General features: G+C 46.7%; 1 protein-coding gene across 3 annotated transcripts in view; it reads right to left on the bottom strand.

Annotated features, from left to right (window-relative positions):
- The window catches only part of MAP2 (microtubule associated protein 2), a 186,720-nt gene that overhangs the window by 48,148 nt on the left and 119,839 nt on the right, over positions 1–18,733 (bottom strand). The gene's annotated exons all lie outside the window — the stretch shown is intronic.

Raw genomic sequence — 18,733 nt, 5'->3', positions numbered from 1 at the left:
TCAACATTTCCTCCACCTCATAGCCAAACTCAGTGGAAATAAACCCCTTCAGGCTCCAGCTGTTTGAGTGCTGGCTGAGAGTTGTTTCAAAGGCAGGGTGCCAGGACGCGACCTGAGCTGAGCCCTAGGGAAGGCAACGAGCTGCACGGCCATGGGCCCACCAGCGGCACGGCTGGGCACACACCTGCAAACAGGGCAAGAACTTCAGTGCTGCTTCACCCCTCATGTGGAGACAGTGGTTTCTCATGGCAGACAGCAATATACCCTGCTCCTGCCAGGAGACATTCGCGGAGTCCTCATTAATCACCATCCCGAGGGCAGAAATAAAAGCTCTCTGCTCACCCATTACTGCGCCCTTCAGGCAAGGACTGGCTGGGAATGGGGAGGATATTTAAATCGATGCCCTACATGTAACTTTACAGCAACCACCCTAACAAGGGATGCTGTCCATTAGATTAATAATGATGATTTCTTCCCACAGTTAGTACTCTTACAGAATTCCTAGTACTTCTAATGTAAAGTTATTCCTTTTTGTTTGTCCTTTAGAACAGCTTATTTTTTCTCCCAAAGAGCATAAATGAGAGTTGACTTTCAGTCATGTTTGTCTAAAAACAAAGTGCTACGTTAATCTCTCTTTTGCACAAACTATGTAATGAGATATTAAAAAAACCCACCCACTGGCAAAGAACATCCATAATTGTTGGTATTTATATCTTACAATTCACTTCCTTCCTGACTGGTCGCCAGGAGGGCAGTGACTGCAATAGTTGTATTGGCTGCATCCAATAACAAGAGTAGATGGATGAATATGGCAGAACTACTACCAAGCAATGAAAAAAATAAGCTGATTTAAAAAACTGTTAGCCCAAGAATATATGAATATAAACTCGCCAAAGATAAATTCAGACTAGAAATCTGAAGATACTACTTTCCTACTGTCAGGGGTGTGAAGTCCTGGCAGTCTTCCACACAGCAGTAAACAACTCAGCTGGTTTTGAGATGGAGCTCGATACATTTACAAAAGGGACTCCATACGATATAGATGCGTGTGTTAGCAGGAGACTGTGTATGGCAGCTCTAGTTCTCTCTCCCTCTATTCAACGACATGCCCCTAGTATGAGAAGAAACTCCACTTTGTTGTTAAGTAGATCGAATCGAGCACCGTAACCCAATAAATCAAGTCATGCATGTGGCTAGTCCTACGGACCAAAGAACAGGGATATTGACTTAAAGCCCATCAACTTCCCAGCTGTCTTTCAGGGGCCTGCACCTCATTTTGGGGCATTTTGAATTTCTTCTGCTTCCACGCCTGCTGGATGCTGGGCGCGCTTCTCAGCACATCTTGGTTCCTTCCTCTTGTGCGAAACATGGAACAGATACCTCCCAGACTGTCACAGGGTGCTGCTGTTGCAGAGCAATGGACTGGACACAAAAGGTCCCTTGGAATCACTACAGGTCCTGACAATTCCCTGTGTTGTGAGGCACACGCGGACTGCAAAGCACAAGCGACATCAGAGACAACTGGGAGAACAAACTTGCGGCTTGGCCCACCCTCTTCCTGCAGACACAGGGTGCCCTCTCCCACACCGTGCCATGTGGCCAGAGTGCTGCAGCACCTTGCGTGGGTGGGACATAAAGTGTCCTTTGGTGCCTGGTATATCCCTGTTCAGATTCCGCTCTTTCAGAACAGGAAGGAGTAATGCCGCAACAGCTTTGGTGAGCATGCAGAACGGCACAGGGCTTTGCAGAGTACCTCGGCTCCCGAAGACCCCATGCCGATCACCACCACCGCCACTTTACGCCTGGAGGATATGACCCATGACCCTTCTGTCAAAATTTCCATGAATCTACTAATCACAACACTACTGACAAAAGAAACATCATCAAGTCAGCTCAGATGAACAAATCAAGACTCAATTAGGAAGACTGTTAGGAGAATCAAATTTTTAAGCTTATTTTCACATGAAATTTTTAAGAAAAGGCTCCAATTATTTTTTCAGATATAGAATATGCAAATGTATACCAGCTTTAGTAGTCTGGAGCATATCCAAAGGGAACCCATTCAGTCACCTGCTCTCCATCACCCAAGCCACTGCAAGCCTCCTCCCAGCAAGGTAGGACAAATCCCTAGTAAAATGGTCTCCCTTGTTACAGAATTTATACTTGCAGTTTCTGCCCTCTCAGCTCTCTCCTGATTTAATTTGCTAGGGACAAAATTATGTTCCACAGGGAGAGATGGCTCGGGGTGAAAGGCTGTCTCCTGAAAAAATGGAAATTTCCATTTCAGGCTATGCAAAATAAGTAAATAAAAATACAAATGGCCTCTGGGTTTTTTTTTGGGGGGGGTGTGTGTTTGGTTGGGGTTTTTTAATCAAGAGATGCTCACTTCTGAACACTCTGTTGATGGATATTTTGGGTGACACAGGAGGCAGAGGCAGCTCACCAGAAGAGCAGTGCTTTTGCTATACATGACTGCTGCAAAAGGACAGACATTTCTGTACTAATGGACACTATAAATAGCAGATCCAATGGGTAAGTCAAATCCTCACAGGGCAGCTATTGAGACTTTTCATCGTTTCCTTATGGTTCAGTTAAAGTTCAAGGAAGCCTAATGATAAAGAACAAAAAAAGAAAAGGCAGAGTTAGCCAGCCTGGATGCCAGACAAATTATTTACAGCCTAAAAGTTTTGGCTTCATTAGAGGCTGTTTTGCTTGTAGAGATTTATTTTCCCTCTCTTTAAGCAGGTAGATATTCTCTGGCTCTACCTTGTGCACAAAAAACGGCACTACAAATGACAGGTAATACCAAATATATGTTTCTTAAAGGCAACAAGGACCTTGGTTTCACATAAGACTCCAGCACAATGAAGAACAGCAACATGGCTCTCCTTTGCATTTTGCAGAGAGCAAAATGCTGTTCCTTCTTACCAAGGTGTCAGCTGCTCACGGTACAGGACACAGACTGAGTCTCCTGGTTTGATTTCAGGGAATGTGGTACTCAAAAGTACAGGTGGTCCTCAAATGTGATGCTCATACCGGAGAGGAGACATTGCAAAAGATCCTCAGCACGAGCTTTCAAAAGCCCCCTGACAACAGGCAGGCTGAGCCAAGAGGCCAGGAGCTCACAGACCCAGGGCCGGCGCTTCCACCGCTCCCTTAAAGGTTGTCACTTCAGCCCAAGCTCCGACGGGGCTGTCAGGTCAAGTCTGCCCAGTTGCTACGAGTGCCACAGCTGCTCTCTGGCACGAACAGAGGACTGTGCCCTGCTGAGAGGGCAGGTACCTGTCTTGGGCACTACGCTAATTTAAACCAAAGTTAAAGCTCAAACCAGTCAGTGCTCTCTGCTCCTGGTCTTGGAAGCCAGCCCGATTCTTCTACAAGGCATGACAAACCCCAGCGTGCCAAATCAGGACAGCTGGAGTCTCTCTGCCCCACAGATAGCTCAGGGACACAAACTCTTTCTGAGCACTGGGATGCACAGGAGATGCTGAACCAGCTGCCAAGGGTATGGGGAGTCACAGCCTTTCCTCTTGGCTGGTTTAGAAGGTCTGGTGCCTCCAGAAGCTGCAGCCCCTCTCATAAGCACATCCAAGGGCACAACAGCTGCCCAGTCCTCACCCCAGCTTGCTCTGGCACCAATGTTTAAACTGCAATAGGCATCATCCAGGCACTCGCTCCAGACACCTGAGAGAGAAAAAGATCTGGGATCAGACCCTGCAGAAGGCCAAGACGTTGTGTCAAAGCCCCCCTTCATTTCTTATTGATGCTGCTGCAGTTGTCAATGGACTGCAGATGTCTCCACTGGCACCTGAATCCATTACTTACAGTACTTTAATTTCCCAGGAAACCTTTCCAGTCCATTAAGTTTTTTAACAGACAGGTTTACCAGCCCCAGAGACAGATGTAAAGATGGTGGCAAGAGTCTTCAAAAAAGGTGTCTGAGCTTTCACCAAATATTTCCAGAAAACTGTTAGAAATAATCAGCAACTATAATGGCAAGAGCAAAATTAGATCTGTGACACATCTCCACAGTGTTTGTGTGGAGTCTGTGTTCTGTTTCCTTTGTGCCCTGTTTAATGGTTTTGCTTCAGCCTTAGGCACTTTTTCCTCTTCCAACCTACCATAACCTCAGGCTCAGTCCATTGAGGAGCTGAGTTTGCTGAGCACCACTTCCTAGGTGAAACTGCCCAGGCTCAGATATTTGCCTCTGACAGCCCTCATCCAGGAGCAACCTTTTATCTTCTTCTCTCTTCCCCCTATCCCTCTACGCAATGCTGTATTATTATTATGAGGATTGTTTTTGACAGGAGGAAACTTCCTATGGGCAGGGCTCGTGGCATCTTCCCGCCTTGCAGGTATGTGTCTCGGCGGTGCTGCCGGGATCCTGCCAGCAGAGGAACTGGGGCTGGTCCAGCTTTCCCCGGGAACGGGCCGGCTCATCAGCTCACACAACAGCATCAGTGATTTCTCAGGCCAGAGTTGCCCCAGTCAGATCAGAGTTTGTCTCCTCAGCTCTTCTCCTCCTTCCCCAACTGTAGTCACCTGTGTCTCATTACTGCCATCCATCCAGTTCGCTCAGCCCACCTATCTATCACTTCTTCCCACCTGAGCACCCATTTCACAGCAACAGGGACAGCTCCTACTAAAAGAAAAAGGATTTCATGTCCCCACAATTTACTGAGACGCTCTTTCCCAGACGGAGCAAGCTCACCCCTTGCTCTTTCCAGCAACAGCTCTGATACCACCGCGGTGGCAGAGGATTCTAGAGTTTGCCGTAGCCATGGAAGATGCCATCTGGTCTCTTTAAAGCAGAGCTTGTTAAGGCATAAACAAAGTTTAATGTACTGGAACCGCATGGCACAACAAATGCTCCAGGAGAAAACCAAAGGAAAGGGATGATAGGAAGGAGGGACGGAGAGGACGAGACTGAAAATGGTGTCAAAACTTCACATGCATTCCCAGTGTCATCCCTCAGACACCTACCAAGAAAATTAACAGTGAGCTCGGTTAAAGCAAAAGGTAATTAATGCTCCTGGAGCACTGAGGCTAAAACAGTGATAAAGAAAGATGCAAACAGATGGAAAGGAGAAAATAATATGTTTCATTAATTTTGCTCTGTTTTAGGGAAGGAGCACAGGCAGAGCACAGCAAAAGGATTAGCTACATGTGTGCTTGCAGAATTGGGAAAACAAAGCAATTTCAGTCAAAATGTGCCTGTCAAAATCCTCAGTGGGGTGCAGAGCAGTTTCCAAGGTAACCAGCACTAATTGTTGGCACAGTGGAATCGAGTCAACAACAAAAGCACAGAGCAACCTGCGCTGCTTAGTGAGGCAAAATACCCCAAATATATTCCTGTAGAAAGGAAAGACACAAAGTGGCTATTTGCTGTCTTTGACGATGTGAAAAGCAAACAGGACCTATGGATTTTTTCCCCCCCGGGTACTGCAATTCTGAGTGCAGCAGGACTACAAATCAAATAGCTATTCAATTTGTTTAGAGGCATTAGCCAGTCCCCTAAGGACAGGTCCTGATTCACGCTCTGCTCTCCTGAAAGCTGCTGGAAGACTTGTTTGAGTCAACTGCTGAAAAGCTGGGGAAAAAAGACCTGGGCTTTACCCAGTCACATTTCTGATGGAAAAAAGACACATCTTGGACTTTATCACTGGGATCATGCCAACTCTAAATACTGCCTTTTGCACTCAGGTTAAAAGAGAAATGGACAGCAGCAACCAAAGCAGTATGAATAAGTTACACAAAACCCAAATAATGCCCACAGATTACTGTTTGCAATTGAAGTCAAAAGCAGTAACATAGCTTTAGAGAATTCAAATATTTGCTCTCAAATGGCTTTCGTGAGTGTAAATATTTTGCTGTAAGTAGGTCCTTGATCTGGATGTTGGCTATATCAACAGTAATTGGCAGGAGGTATGAAGGCAAATAATAGTAAAATCAGCTTTTAAATGACATGAAACCACAACACACCTGACAAGTATTATTTCCCTAATAAACTCGTTGACTTTAAGCTACTGTAGCATCAATGAGGATAGTGACAGATGAATTTAATCACCAGGATTTACCAGCTAACCAACTGAACAGGTCAGAAAAGGCTCGTGTTTGGGAAAGAGCGAGCTTTGATTGTTTAAATGCATTGAAACCTACAGGTAGGAACATTCAGACTACCTTTGGGGAAAGATGTATTGCAGTGACTATGTGAGAAAAGCACGTGCAGGGGATCTACAGCTGGATACCCACACGGCAGCTTCTACACCCTGCATAGCCCCACAGCAAACGGCTTACATGTTTTGGGGTACTTCAGGTATTCAACAACCACTCCTACCTTCTCCTTAAACTCAAGATTGTAAATCTGAATCATTATCCAGCCCCTTAACCTATCTGATTTATAGCAGAGTAAATCTGATGCAAAATGGGTGCCCTGGCTGCAGCTGAGCTGCGCCAGTCTGGTTGTGCTCTGCTACAAACTGGAGGCTGGAGGGCAGCTTTCCTGTGCACCCCCGGCTGCTCTGCAGCCTTTGGGGAAGCAGCGGCCCAGGGCTCGGGCTGCCTGTCCTTAGACCACATCCACACCTTCTGCCTGTACTTCAGCTCTACTGCCCTGGCAGCATTTTCCTGATCACCTTCAGCAAGAGTTGGACACAAGTAGCAAAATCCAAAGTGAATTCGTGCGAGGAGCCAGGAGCAATTCAGAAAGCTCCAGCGAGTCCCCTCCTCCAGCACCCCAGCACACGTTCATTAGGAAGCAGCCTCCGCCATACTGTCTAGCAGCTGTAAAACAAAACACCAAGGCATCAGTCCCGACACCTCTGCCCCCTTGAAATATGGAAGTCAGTTAAAAAAGGAGTCATACAAATGTCAACACAATAAAGTAATGCTTTTAAAATGAGCCCTCATTACTGCAAATACTTGCTCCCTGTGCATCTCCCAAGTCATATCTTCTCAAGTCTACTGCCTGGAACAAAATGTTTACTACTGTCAGCATTTCCCAGCCAAGTCAGAGGTGGGAAAAGCTAATCGGTTCTGTTTTGTCTGATGCGTTTGGCAAACACAATTTACAGCTAAGGTGCAATATTGAAGCAGACACCATGAGACCATCAGCCAGGGCAATGCAGTGAGCTCCCACTGCCTTTCCTAGGACTTGCTATCAGCTAAAAAAAATCACTTTCCATGTATGAAGCAGCTATCTCTCTCTCATTAAAACATGAACTCCTCAGGACTCATGCAGAAGAAACCACTTCAGCTTCAAAACAAAGAACCAGATACTTAATTCTTTGCGTGTGAGTAAATATACATAACAAGTAACTCACTTTTAAATCAATATTTGTTTTGAACTTGTTTAAAAACTTAACTTGTACTCAGACTTTTAAGAACCCCCACAGGAGCCAATGGAGCTTCAGCCACCTACAGCAGGAGGTGACATGTCCCTTAAAGTTCATTTCTAGCTCCTTTTGAGCCGATTTTAGACACTTCTTACAGTGTTTCTTGTGATCTTTTTAAAAAAAGAATTCAAAGTATGCTATATGAACTCTGCTGAATTCAAGTTTAAAATTAACACTAACCTGCGCACTCATTGTGTGGGATTTCTAGTTGTGCCCGGTTCAGAAGGACTGAAGATCATTCTGTTAATGCAACAGAACTTTGTTTCACCTCGTCAGGGGATACAGTAACACACAAACCACAGCAATCCCGTGCCCTGCTCACCCTGAGGCTCACGCTACCAGTCCAGCCCTGCTCAACCAGCTACCTCTGCAATGCAGCAACAGCCACATGGCGAATCTCTTCCCAGCAATGCTGCCCAGCCCAGCCCTGTGCCTGTACCAAGATGTCCTTCTCCCGCTGACTGCAAGGAACGGTGTTGGGTACTTACAGACAAGCGCATGAGAGTGTTCCCACAAACAGGCGGAGCAGAACAGGTCCCATGTCACATACAAATCAACCAAGTCCCGCAGAGGTCACGACGTGGGTGGATTTTCAGAGTGATTCTCAGCTCTGCTCAGCAGTTCTGCCATCTCTCCCCCCTCTCTCTGGCACTGCCTCAGTGGAAGGGAATCTTGTCTCTGCTGGGTCACTGCCTCTAACTGGGACTCATTCCTGATCACTCACATGGCCTGCTCCCGTCCACTGCCTGCCCACCCTTGGAGACTACCGGCTCACACCTCTAAGTAGACAATGTGATTTGAAAAGAGAAATGTGCACCTATTCTTGCAGAAGGAAGGTGCAAGAGCTGCATGTAAAAGCCCTCAGTGTACCTTCTGAACTACCTCTTGCACTTTTTCTCACAGACCTGTCTTCTCTGGGCACTTAAACACCCGCATGCTTCTGCGGCCACAGTGATGGGGACTATCTGGGTGCTGTGGGGAGAGCTGAGACAGGAGTTTGGGTCACTGCAGCCAAAGGCTCTCAAAGGTACAGCGGCTTGAGAAAATGAGAAGCGGCTGTGGGAATTCAAGGTCACAGAGGAGCTATACTGGATGGCTGTGATAAAGCTGGGAGTGCGTAGAGAGAAAGAGAAAGAAAAAAAAAAAAGGCAGAGGCAACATAAATGAGAAAAGAGAGGAAAAGAAGGAAGAGCTGACAGAGCAATTGTTTAGAAGGACAATATATTCTTAAGTAGTGCGAAAGGATGGCAGTGAAAGGAAAAAGAAAGCAACTCATGGACAGGAACAGTTAAGGATTAGTTCCCTTTACAGCTCACCAGCACCCTGCGCAGGCTGCACTACCCTGGATTTGGCACATACCCTGGTTTTGGGGTAAAAAGGCATAGTCGCCGCTGAAGCCTTTTCCTTCTCTCATATCTGCTGCAAGGCCATGGATGAAAACAGTTTGGGTACGTCAGCAAGACTGCCACATCTACGCAGCACTGGCAGCTGATACTGCTGCTCTTCTTCATTAACGTCTCTGTCTTGCCAGATGCACAGGCTGCATGGACAGAGGACCAGACTGTAAATTAGTTTTATCATAACTGCCATAGGCTATATGGGTTGCCAGGAGCTGTATCAAACTGATCATACATCACTATGAATTAGTCTTAAGAAAAAAAATAGGAACAAAAAAGTGAAATACCTGGGGTTTATTTTCCCCTCCCAAAGTACATAGTGCCTCCAAGTGAAACTGATTTCCATGAAGTATTCCATCTACTCAGTCCTGACTGAAAATGACTCTCTGGAAAGCAGCTACCAGGTTTTGCTGCCTTGGAGGTAATGATATTTCACAGTTATTTTTCCATATACTGCATGCAGTTAAAGTATTGAAGTTTTGACCAGGTATTTTCCACACACAGGAGAAGGGCTCACTCACATGGTCTAATGTACACAGCTGAGGTGCCTTGAGTTTCCTGCACTTTTTGCATGTCAAGAGGAATGCCTCAGTAATAACAAAACCCAAAAAAACCCAACCAAGATGGCATTTCTAAACCATCACCTCAGAATGGCTTTTCCAAGCACCACTGACTCCACGATGCAATCAGTCTGTGAAACAGCACAGGAAAACATAAATGTTTTGCTCAGCATCTCCCAAGAAACAAATGACAGAGTCAACACCAGCACGTAGCCCTCTCACTTTGAGTCTTGCCTTTGAATTTCCACATCAACCTTGTCACAGCTGGTACGGACAGGCACTGGATCACCAGTGCTCATCTGCCCGCTAATGCTGGCCACTTCCTGCTGATTTCCATCCCTTCAGCTGGCAAAGGCAAGCAAACCTGTATTAACGATCATTATAAGGATTTAATTTAAAGTGAGCAGTTAATCTACCAGTAGCGACTCCACAAAGCGGAAAAATCCAAACCAAAACACCAGTACACATTAGGTTTTGCTGTCTTTACTCAGGATATCCATATAGCATGAGAAGAGATGATTTCCTTCTCTGTATTGTAACCTCACAGACTAAAACAGCAGGGAAGACAAAGACGAGGGGTTTGGCTTCCTTCTAATCTTTCCTTTGAGTTCCTTGCTCAAATTAAAGCCCAGATTGCCTTTGCTTTCCAATTTTAATACAAAGTAGCTCATCAGGGTTAGTCGAACCAAGAAATTTGCACATATATATATATATGTCACACATGTATTTCGCACTGTAAATACACCCCAAAGCAATATTTCCTTTTCACTTCCATGAAAGCCGTGCCTCTGTGAGGACAGCAGAGTGAGGTCCCCATCGCAAAGCACTCCCAGCCTCTCTTCCCATCTACCCTGTCTCCCTTAACCTTGAGAAGCAAACGCTAGAGGAAAATGAAAAAAAATTAAATCCTCCCTTCCTTTGTCAGACAGCCTGGCTGTGGCTCAGAGCCGTCACAGAGAGGCTGTGCACTCCTGAATGCTAAATAAGCTCCCAGGCTACATACTTTCTCTCGGCGGAGCTTAAAAAGAGATCTCACTCCGCGCAGGGACATGTTGGCATGGCAACGTGGAAAAAAGAAGCCAGCAATGCCTTGCACTCCTTGCAGGAGCAGTAGCCTGTTTGCGCGACTCATTTCTGTAAGGAATCGGATGGTGCCTACCTCCCCTCCGCCCAAGGTGAAACCCACGCCCGGCTGCCTGTGGAAGGGCAGAGGTCCAGTCTGGGTGCCAGGAGTACCTGCCTCCATTGGAGGTAACTGGGGATGGTGGGGAGCTGTGCTTGGCACTGGGCTAACTCGTGGTTAGCCAGGGCTGGAAAGTGAACCAAGCCACACATGTGAGCGTCCATAATGGGAAAAGGGGAGGAAGGGATCTGAGAAGCATGGGGGGTGAGATGATTAATGACCGCACCTCCAAGCTCTTCTGCTCCACAGCGTGTGAGACCCTGAGAGCTGATAATTGCCTGCACACAGGGCGAGGGGCCAGGAAACAAGGCAGGTGATGCCCACCAGCATGGCCCGGGCTGTCAGCTAAGAACCTGCTGCTTCTCTTTCAAGGTGACTTTGGAGAAGAAAGTCATCTTCTCTATTTCAGCTCGCCTGAAACAAGAGCAGCTGTGTGTCTGCAAAACAAGGCTCTATTATTTGGTAATGAACCTTCCTTCAAATCTTCCTGCCCTCAGATCAAAACTGGAATGGAAAATTATATGCTGGCCCAGCCCCCCCAGCGATACCACCTTCCAGCTGCAATCGTAAAGACCACTGCCCACTGCCAAATATTGCCCAGTGCTCCTCCATGTCCTTCGTGCTGCTGTCCTGGGCATGAAGACCATGATGGCTTCCCTTCAGACACGAAAGGGAAGAGCCATTGAAGCACTCCACCTTCACCTCTTTGCAAGCGGCAGGGCTGAGCCAAGCCCAGAGGGCAGGAGCCCACAGAGGCACAGAATACAGCCCTGCCTGGGGCCATGCCGCCTGCCCATGGCTCTGCCGCAGCCCTCCTGTGTGACCCGGGGTAGCTCTCCTCACACCTGTCTGCCTCTTCTCCTGGCTTTTACAAGCCTTGTCTACTTTACATAATTCATTAATGCACAAGCTGTCTCCTACCATACTTTGAAAAAGCCTCGGGCACAACATGCCGTGATTTAGAATGTGGCCTCTGGACACGACTCCTTACCAGTCACTTATCGAACACCAGTGCTGGAGGGTCGAGATTCAGCCCACAGAAACAGCAAAGTCAGGATTTACGGCCCCCATCAGAGCAGACAGTCAAACGTGGATGGCGGGGAGGAAGGGGAGAGGTGAACAGACAAAGGGCAAATTTTTGTCCACAAAAAGGGGAGACAAAAGCAAAAATTTAACTCCCAGGATGTGTTTTGTATTTGACAGGATATTCTTCCTGCTGTAGCAATAGCTATCCTGGCTACAGCAGCCCCCGAAGAACGGCTGCTGACATTTTCAAAAGGCATCTTCAACAAACAGTGCTCATGGCCTATAGCCTGAATTACTGGTGTGGTTGGAACAACACGTTATGAAAGATATTTCCTCCATATCCTGGCCTCGTTGCTCTGTGTTGCATCTCCGAGGTTGTTATCGATTATGTTTTCTGGGAATGCTGACGGCACCAAGTGAGTGCTGGTTGCCAGGCCAACACACTCATGGGTGTTTCGCCCTTACTCCTTAAGGAAGCACAGCTGCTTGTGCAGTTCCCTCTTACAATGCTCATACCATAAAAAGAAAACACCAAAGTGAATCAAAACACCAACAGGAAGCCCAAAGGAAAGGACTGGTTGACACCTTCTCTTGGCCAGATTCAGCGCTGACGTGGCACAATGCAGCAGTCGGCTCTAGTGGTGTCACTGCACCTGGCTTGAGGTACGGTTTTCAAAAGTGAACATGAACCATATGCTAACATTTTCAGAAGAGCTTTAGGGATAAAAGAGACTGATGGCTGAAGTTCCCCAGGTGTCTGGCTCCCAGCCATGGGAGTCAACGGCACCCGGCACGCAGGCTTATCTCACCCCACTCCCTTTCCGGCAATCATTTTTGCATGCCTGCACTGCCCAAAACTGTGCCAGACCCTCCAGCTCCTATCAATACATGTCAATCACAGACTGACTGATTTCTGAAGTCCCAAGAGGAGGTGGGAGGGCAGAGCCAGCCCCTCAGAGAGGTTAGGGTTGGACAAAATGTGATGTCTTACTGGATTTAGCAAGCAATAGTGCCAGCCACAGAAAAACCGGCAGAGACTGGTCTCTGCAGCAGTTAGTCAGGGAGAAGATAGCTGGGGGTGGGAGAAGCATGGCAAAAGATGGAGTTTCTCTGGCCTCATTCCTGGTTGTCTGCAGAGGAACAGCCGAGAGGACCCCTACAGCAAGCTTAACAGAGAAGGTAGAAAACCCATCTATTTATTATGAGTGCTGCAAAGAGGTTCTGCTGCCTCCATCTATGCTCTCTTCAGCAACGTATTTTGAACGTGTCTAAAATATTCCAATAACGTGTCCCAGAAAATGACACTTGGATTACTCTCAATACAGAGAAGAAAAGTTTCAGAAGGCTGGTATGTTTGCCTGTATCTAAACTGGCAAAGATGATGGTGCACAGTAATTACTGTCACATTTCCTGGGCAAAAGGAGGGAGATCAAAATGCCTAATTAGCAGCTTCTTTCCCACAGGATCCATCAACAACATGGTAAGATGCATTCTTTCAGCTCTGTAAAATAAACAACTGAAACGGGACAAACACAGCAATCATATTTTCTTTGAACGTCATTGATTTTGCATCCTTCTGTGTGTTTTGTCTGTGCTGCTCGAGACATGCTGCTCGCTGAAAATGCACATCTGACACAAAGGCTGAGAGGCACCTTTGGGGAACAGGCATTCAGGGAGCTTGTGGGGGGCTCTGGTAATGCCAGGAGGGCTTGGGCAGCAGCAGGAGGGCCAGTGCAAACAGCCAAACGAAAAGGAAAGCTCTGACATTGCAGTCCTGTTGGAAAGAAAGACTAAAAAGGCCTCCGTACAAAGAAGGCCTGTTTGTATGTTTACTGGCAGTGCCATCTGAGTATTACCACTTGTATGGCAAGAGAGAAGGAAAGAGAAAGACACACAAAGGAAAAGAAGATTAAATGAGAAGTCACTAGAGGGGGAAAAGCCATTAACACCACAAGTGATGACTTGGTGCAGTTTCAGCCTGGAGAGGCTGTCGTGACCCCTTGCACAGAGCTGCATTACTGCCCCCACGCAATCCGCTGCCACAGCCCTCGTGGGCTGAGCCCCCTGAGACGGCAGAACTAAGCATCATGGTGATTTTCTAACAGGACAGTGGTGGTGAGGGCCGTGAACGAGATCCTCTTTACCTGGAGAGTGGCTACTGCAAGGCAAGGCTAGGCAAGACAACGAGATACAGACTGTTTCCTTGACACACTGCCAAGTGCCTGAAACCAGCACTATCCCTACCTTCACCATGAGTTCTTTGCATAGCCAGCCTAAAGGGACTCCCCACCTCTGCTCAAGTATTTACTGGCCGTGACCAGGCAGTCTTTCAGGCTGACATTCCCTGCAGCTTATTTAAATATGCTTATGTAAAGAGTAGCTGGTCACAGGAACAGATTTGTTGCAGATGTCCATTTAGTCTGGCTGAAAAAAGCCTAAAACAAAAGGCTGAATTAGGATAAATTACATTCAAGGCTGCAACGCAAATTGCCCATTGCCACTTTTCTCCTCAGTTGTTCCCTGCAGACTGTTCTATTCCTGCTATCTGAATCCCCTCCTCTCCGGGATAATATCTGCCATCACGCAAAAGCTGTGTTGGCTCTGGATGAACAGATAAACCTGAACCTCTTTCTATTGTCCTTACCTGATCTTCAATGTTTCCTTCTTCCTTCCACTCTGACACTTCTTGCCCCTGCTTTGCTCCCTCACAGCCTTCATCTCACCAGCTCTTGGCCTTTGCCTCTCCTTGCTCTCCCACTTCTGGGTCTGTTCCCCTGCCATTCCTCAGCCCCTCACTCATGCCTCAGCTCAATGCTGCCACTTTTTCATTCCTCTTCACAGGTCTAGGGCTCCCCACTCTTTCTGTTCCACTCACAGACTAACACATACCAGTCTGTGGGTCCCCCCAGCCACCAAAAATCCTGGCCTCTCAATTTATCTCTCATGGGCTCCCTCTCACCCACCTTTCCTATGACTCAAGGGCTCTGAAAAACAAGGCAGGAGCGCTCAACCTGTGGTCGGTCTGCTGTGCTGCGTCAGGAAGTCTGCTACAATTTTACAGCAGTCTCTTCGCATCCCACATGGTTTAATACCCTGACAATTAATGAAGGCCATGTTACTGTCCTTAACATTGACTGACACCAGGACAGAGCCACTGTGCTGAGGCTCTGGTAATAGGATTTCAGGAAATGCTTTCCCTTCATCTGTCAAAAAAATAATTCATCAAACAACTGTGTGAGTAATCCAAACCCCTCCAATTGTAAACCTGAATTTGGCATAGAATGAAGAAAGCATTCAATCAGCCGAGTCACTGTACATAAAGACATCTTGTAGAAGATGCTTCACAATGCATCTAACTACTTTTACTCCTAATTACATAAATTTGACAGGTTAGTCATTATATTACTGAAAAGAAAAATAAATGCATTTTAAGTGTAAAAAAACAAACCTTTGCAGCTTGATGTTCCTTGCAAGTCAAACACGACGGATTGTGTTGAATCACTGGTTCCCAAGGAACGCCGCAGCGCATCTGTGCTGCTCCTCAGTGCTTCCTCCCAGTTAGCTGACCACCGCTTTTCAGTAAGCAAAGAAAAGGCTGCCACTCTCGTGTTTCATTACAAGTCAAACACATCTTATGCTCTACCATGGCGTCCAACCCAAAGCTTTCCACATCAGCCCACTTCAGAGTGAGTTTCTGAAGATTACGCTATCATGCCTCCTTTGTAGCACACATCTCACGTGATGTGAAAATGTTGGCCTTGACAAGAGCTGAAGATGTCATCCTCCTCTCTTCGTACTTCCAAAATCCTCACCAAAGATGCTGTGTTTGTGTGTATGCAGGTGAGAAAGGACATGGACAGGCATGGATCAGGGATAGCACATTGAAACCAGGTGGATCTTGGGCTGTGGGGTGCTGCAGACCGCCCCAAAGGCAAGGTGTCCTCAGGTGCTCCTTGGGAGCAGCCTGGGACCTGTGGCTGGCAGAGGCATGGGGCTGAGGATGGAGTGGGACTGAGCCGGTCTGTCAGGGGCAGCCCAAGTATATACACTAATACATATAAAAAGGAATAGCTGCTTTATCGCCCTTACTTATATCGCATCCATAACAGCTTCCCATGGGCTACGCCAAAAACCCCGGCCTATTCTCTCACACGTATTTGCCTTGGACTTCAGTGGAGCAGGCCCTGAAGCTGCCCTGTCCACAGTGCTGTGCACTCTCCCACATTCCCACCAGTCGGTTTGAAAGGAGGGCATTGATGTGTCTCCATAATGCAGCCATTACCAGCGCAATACCGAGACAGATCAATCAAAGGCAACACAACAGCCGGATTCAGAGGATTCCAAAATTGAGGTCAGACTCAATAACTCTTAGACAGACACCAAGAGAGAGACACACATATATACAGGAAGGCAAATTTTAACTGTGCAAACCTAAAAATGTCACTTGCAGTGATGGATTGGATGTGTTTTGGCAAGAACTGTTATTTCCTCCCCCATTACCACCCCTCGCCTCTGCATCAGTGTTGGCATAAGGTGCCTTTGTCCTGGTGGCCTGACTGTAACCTTCCCCTTAACACACAGCCCTCAGATTTCAGAGCACGAGCCCTGCAAATGGGTGCCCTGCTGCTTTGCTGTGCCCCAAAGGGACTATTGCACCGCTGCAGAATACCTCTCCCTAGGAGAGGCCTATTTTGTGACTAAATCCCAGATCCTGGGTCAGTCAGGTGCTGGAGAGCTTCCTTAGGCGAAACGCCTCAAAAGGTAACCGAGCTGTCATCAGCAGGGATGGGGTGATGGGCTGCTGCCTGCGAAATGCCCTGTTTATACTAGTGCTCCGCTGCGGATGAGCTGGTTGTTGCAGTTGCTGGGGATTTATGGGCTCCGACATAAAGGCTGAGAAGCCAGAGATTTTCCTAGGTTATGGTGCTAGGCTTTCACCAGGGAAAATAAAATCCCTGTAAACCCACTCAAGCCCACAGTTTGGCTTAATTATCTCGGTTGACCTTGGCTTCCTGTGCATTTTCTCCTCAGCTGTTTGGAGCCGGTAAGCCACTACAAATGATTAAACGATTCACATTATTGGTAATGATTTGTATCAGAGTGCTATTTAAAAACCCTACCTGATACAACACCCCAGTACAGTTAAGATTTACAAGCAGACAAACACAGCAAAGATGACCGAATTTGGTGGCGAATGGCAATCCTGATTGCAAGATCAGGCTCTGAATCAAACACCAAAAATCCACCCCTAAACTTCCTGCATCATCATCCATTAAGCACATCCAGTTAATAAACACTAGTGTAAAATGGCAACACACGCCCCAGTCCCTTTCTAACACCACAGTAAGTTGCCAACAGGCTTCTCCTTCAAAAAGAGAAAAATTATTAAAAAAATATATCTTAAGTATCCTGAGATGGTTTACATTGCATTAATTAAATACGGGCTCAGCCAGTGTGTGAGTGTGAAGTGCACAAGTTTGCAGAGAGCTAGGAATTCACGCATGAAGGCAAGCAGTTTTAGGGACTTTTCTGGCGTTCAAGGACAAACAAGATGCCACAAGATAAGCTATATTAAGACTACCAAACAAAAACTGTATGTATCGACAGTAAGTCCCCACACCAGAGATCTTGCAATCTAAGCAGACAGTGAGAAAAAAAAGCAGGGGAGGAGGAAATGAGGCCACAAAGTGGTGATTGAAGCGAACTTCACCCATATCAAGAGCAGTCTTGTTTGTTCCCTTGGCAAGTGTGTGTCCCCAGTCCCGCTGCCTCCTCTAGACTATACTGCCTCATTTTCACTTGTTCTGCTGTTTAACCCCTTCCCTCAAAAAGCCACATGAAAATACACTACTACAATGCTCGCTGATGGGCAGCAGTGGGTTCCCACCTCCTCTCACCCATTAGCTGCAAACTTCTCAATTGAATGTTCAGATCTCTCTGAGACACTGACAACTGCTCAGAACCTGAGCTTGAGAAAGCCTGAGAAGAGCATTTCTCTCCTCCCTTTCTAAGGAGAGGAAATTCCTCTTTATCCTCTAAAGTTATTCCCACTTCTCCATGTGTATGGGTGGGACTTGTCCAAGATGGCATGACAAATCTGTGGCAAAGAAGAGAAATGCGCTCAGTCTTCCCACGGCCCGTGCCAACCCCTAAGAACTGCAGCATCTTACCTCTGTGATTCCTGTACATCTGCTCCTGCTTATTTGCTGGCTAAGCATAGCACAAAGTTGGGTTACAGAAAAGAAACAAGACCTTGTCCCCCCCAAACAATCATCAACAGTGTGTTCACCTGAATGCTTACACAGGATTTCTTTTACCTTTGGCTTTCAAGTTTTGGCTATCCACAAGAAGAGACTCTTAAAATCTAAACCCATTTACTTTCACAGAATCACAGAGTGTTAGGGATTGGAAGGGACCTCGAAAGATCATCTAGTCCAATCCGTTTCCAGCACAATTGCTTATGAAGTGACTGTAGGGTCCAAGAGCCTTAAAATTCTCTAGCTGCTGAGAAATTATGGATGGCATCTCCAAATGCTGTCAACAGCCAACAAACACTGCTAGAAAGATCTCTTTAGCATGCATGGATGGATGTATCAAGGGCAGTTGTGTCTGTACAAGAGAAATTTCTCTTGCACTGTGCATTTGGGCTTTAAAGTGGGAACTCTGCACAGAAAGAATTAGCATTTATTTCTAAAACAGGAAACTTGCTTTGCATATTCCATTTTGACACAATCACACTTCTTTTTTTTTCCCCAAATAACAAGCTGAATCCTAAAATCCTAACATAGTTTTACAAATAGACAACATCCCAGTGAGTATCCAGTGAAATATGCCTGGGCAAGGGTGAATAAATACTGACACTGAATTGTGGTATTCCCGGTCAGATTGAGCAACACATTATTCTGCAAATAGTTGGTGGTTTCAAGAAGGTGTTGTTACTCGTGAGTAATAGCAGGAGAACCCATACTTCGTGCACACACAAGCGCATGCAAGAGCAACATGAGCTATCTGTGCACAACAGCTGAGCGGTTTCTTACTCCCAGCCCAGAGGAGCTGAGCAGCTGCTCTACACCAGCCTGTTCTCTCATCCCCAGAGAGGTGACCCTGTCCCATCTACCAAGACGCACTCAGGCACCATCATGCCTTTCCTGAAGTCTTCTCAAAGCCCTGCCT

Source organism: Nyctibius grandis, chromosome 9, assembly GCF_013368605.1.
Source record: "Nyctibius grandis isolate bNycGra1 chromosome 9, bNycGra1.pri, whole genome shotgun sequence".
NCBI lineage: Eukaryota > Metazoa > Chordata > Aves > Nyctibiiformes > Nyctibiidae > Nyctibius > Nyctibius grandis.
The sequence above is the reverse complement of the archived record's forward strand: the minus strand, read 5'-3'. Positions and strand labels throughout refer to the sequence as shown.